A 4,174-nucleotide genomic window follows, 5' to 3' on the forward strand; every position below is an offset into this window, starting at 1 on the left:
GCCGCTGCACCGCCTCAGATCCCTCCGCCCCGTGCCGCTGCACCGCCTTAGATCCCTCCGCCCTGCAGGAGGAAACTCCTGTTCACTGCACTTCTTGTTGGATCTCCTGTAGCTGTCAGTATTGCAGCGGTGCAGAATAAGCTCCTGATTTTCAAATAGGAAACATCCAGATTAATTAAATGTTATTTAAATTGGAACGGCTGAAAATGACTTTATGTCTGAATATCTGGATGAGCTGGAATGTCTTTATGGATTACAGCAGATTATGTTGGAATAAACTGGAATGTGATGATTATAGTGAATTATTTAATGTTTAAACATGGAGAATATTAGACTGAGTTGTGCTGAAGTGTCATTATTTAAACTGGAATAAATCTGGTTTAAACTCATTTAAAGATTTTAGATCAGAAATGGATCTAGATTAATATAAAAGGAAAATTAACATTTAATTTGATGGTTTATAGTTTGGTTGGACTGAGTTGGTTGAAATTAAACAAATTTGGTTAAAAATGCATTTTTAAAGAAAGCAGAGAATATTGGTTAGAGTCGAAGTGGAATCAGATTAATTACTGCGGAGTTGATTGGTCTGCAGACAGAAGTGACCTGATCGTGGAGGAAACGCTGCTGCCGTCCGTGGAGGAAGAACGAAAACACATGAAAGATTCATCAGACTCAGCTGACCACAGCAGACAGGAAGTGATTAGAGCCTCAGATCAATCACTGATCAATGCTGGTGTGAGAACCAATAACTCCTGACGCACAGACCAGTGAAACATTTAAAAGGTGGATTTGTCCAGCAGACAAGCCAAACAAATGATCCGCCATGTTTAGTGTTGTTGGTGCCAGCAGGGGGCGCTGTGGCAGAGCCACAGGAAGAAATCTGGCATTTTCAGATCAAAGAAACTTTCTAGAAAACATTTCTGAAAATGTTTGGCTTTTTGCAACTCAGAAATTTCTGAGAGAAATTTTTTAATTTTCAAGCTCAGAAATGATTTAGTTTTTATGATTAATGTCAAGACTTGGCAGAAATGTGCTGCTGCTTTTTTATTTTCTACACCGCCTCAGACTCTACTGCACCGTTGTAAAGGAAAATGTCGGCCATTTTTTTATTGCAGAGGCAGAAACAAGCTACCAGGATGATGAGTAATTTCTCAGAACTCAGCGAACTGAATGAGGATCATGGAAATTATGTAAATTAGGTTTGTTACTCATTAATCCAAATGAGTAACAAACGTGGAGGATTCCATCCATCCGTTTTCTAACACCCTGGTCCCTTAATGGGGTCAGGAGGTGCTGGTGCCTCTCCAGCTAACGTTCCGGGTGAGAGGCAGGGTCACCTGGACAGGTCACCTGTCTGTCGCAGGTCTGTCACACCTAGGGAGGATTTGGAGAGGCCAGTTAACCTGACAGTCATGTTTCTGGACTGTGGGAGGAAACCGGAGTACCCGGAGAAAACCCACCATGCACAGGGAGAACATGGAGACTCCATGCAGAAAGACCGGGAATTGAACCCAGAACCTTCTTGCTGCAAGGCAGCAGCTCTACCAACTGTCCCAAATGTGGAGGATTATTACAGAAATTTAAATTATTTCAATGTTGAAGAAATTTCTGGACTTCAGGTTGTGTCCCAGTTACAACATCTTTAAAAAACTAAATACAAAGTTCAACTTTGACCCCAACATAATCTCTGCTGACAGATTGAGGTTTCAGTGTCGTTTGAAGCAGAGCTGATTAGAATCTGTGGGTTGTGACTGTGGCGTTCCTCAGGGCTGTGTTGTCAGACTCTTATTCTATGTTTACTACATATTGACCGTTTTGTTTCTTCCCATGTTGAAATAATGAGCTGATCTGTTGATCTGTGACACGTTTTGGTGAAAATCCCACTCCGATGCAGTGGAGCTGCTCAGTGTTTCATTTCCTCTGACATCAGCCGCCCGGCTCTGCACTTTGACCTCTAATGGCACAGATGGCTAAAAGTCAGAGACCAATCAGAGCGCTCCGACCAAACGGGACCAACTGATTCGCCGACTCTCTGTCTTCCTCAGGTTTTAACCTGCAGCTGTTTTCCATCTGCTGTAGTTACATCAGCTCAGTCAGGTGATCAATGGGAGCTTCTGTGTTCAGATTGATCTGATCGATCAGGACGCCCAACACTGAGGGAACACTAACCGCCGGATCGATGGCTGATGTTTGTGTCAGCCTGAATGGATCCTGAAGGCTCCCTGGACGCTGTGGAGTCGCATCGGCCCGTTTACGCCTGATCAACGGACGGCGGATTCGTTCACTCGACCTGCAGCTCCCAGAGTCTGCAGGACAGAAAGACGCCAAGCTGAAGGTTCACTTCCTGCTTGGCAGCAAATCTCCCACCAGCTCCAGATCCAACACCCAGAACCTCAACCACGCTGACGCTCACGGAAGAATGTTTCTGTTTCCAGGAGGATTTTTTTCTCCTCCCGTCTTGAAAAGCTCAAACTTCAGCACCAGAACTTCACTGAACCGGATCAGAACCTGGATCTGTTTTCACACAATCACAGCTAAAGGCTGAAGATTTTGTACAGATTATTCAGACTGTGAGTAACTAAGAAAAAAATATGTGGAAAATGACAAAGTTTGATCATTTCTTTCTAAATTTTTTTCTATTTAAAACATTAAATTACATTTCAGGCCGAAAACTTTGACTTTTTGGACAATTCTTCCCTCTGGTTTCAGATGCTGTGCAGCTGGAAGAACATTTGCTCTTTCTTTCACGTTAGCATGTCAGAAGGTCAAAGAATGCCTGAACTTTGACCCCAAATCCCAGAGGCTTCAGGATGCAGAGAGAGGAACTTCAAACGTTCGTATCCCCGACAGAATTAAAGAGGAGCAGCAAAAGCAAAGGAGGTCAGTTAGCAGAGATGGAGTCATCCAGGTTCCTGTGGAATACATCACTTCTGCTGCCTGGATGTCGAGCCGTTAGCATGTGATGCTAACGTTAGCATGTGATGCTAACGTTAGCATGTGATGCTAACGGCCACAGCTAGCCTGATTCTGTTGGGGGATAAATTGTCCCAGCAGTTTTTGTGGTAAATAAAAATATTTTTGTTTTGAAACAGTTTTTAAGTAAAATGTTGGTAATTCAAGTTTCCCTCTCAAAGAACAATAAACTGTAAATTTGTAAAGATCAAACAGGAAGTGGAAATTAATTTAAATATTTTAAAAAAACAGAAATAAACAGCACAACCAAAACTAAATAAATTATAAATATTGTGTTATTAATTGATTTATTGTAACAGGTGAAGCCACAGTGTCTTCAGTCAGAAGCTTCTTGAGATTTGCTGCAAGACTGACTGCTACTGGAGATCCTTCCTGCACACACACATTTTTAAAGATAAAATAATTTATGATATTTCATCTGATGATCTGTTTCCAGCTGAATTCCTGCATTAGTTTAGACTTTCCTCCATGCAGAAATAAGAACGTCTCCGTTCTCCGTTCTATCACGTCTCAGCGGATCTATGGAGAAACTCTACGTTCTGCTGATGAGGAGCAGCATCCATCCAGCCTGCCGCTCCGCTGGCGGCCTGACAAACTGCACGTTAAGGTGACTGCAGCACCGAGCGACTGCAGCACTGACTGACTGCAGCACAGAGCAACTGCAGCACTGACTGACTGCAGCACCGAGCGACTGCAGCACTGACTGACTGCAGCACAGAGCTGTGAGCCAAAAACAGGAGGAAGGAGCAGCAGGACAAACACCAGGAAATAACCCAGATCCTCACAGCCTCCTGATGATCATTTATTAAATGCTTCAGTGACAAACTGTGATGGTGACGATGTGACCATCAGCTGCAGGTTTCTGCTTCGTTTACTGGTTTTAAGCTGCAGAGACCAGCAGCATGCTGGGATGTCACCAGTCACACCAGTAGACCTGATTCCCAGTTGAGGCTCTGCTGAAGTTTGGATTAAAGCAGCTTGTTGTTGTGATGATTGCAGAGCCGCATCACTCTGAGCTGCTCTGTATGTCGGAACCGTCGCTCTGAGCTCATTAAGATTCTCCCGACACGATCGGCTCAGATCATCGAGGCCGAGAACACAGAGACACGGAGAGTCAGAGAAACCCGAGAAGGCCTGCAGACACAGACCCAAACCCAGAGGCCCAAACCCAGAGGCCCAAACCCAGAGGCCCAAACCCAGA

The sequence above is a fragment of the Poecilia reticulata genome, linkage group LG13 (genome assembly GCF_000633615.1).
Source record: "Poecilia reticulata strain Guanapo linkage group LG13, Guppy_female_1.0+MT, whole genome shotgun sequence".
Classification (NCBI taxonomy): domain Eukaryota; kingdom Metazoa; phylum Chordata; class Actinopteri; order Cyprinodontiformes; family Poeciliidae; genus Poecilia; species Poecilia reticulata.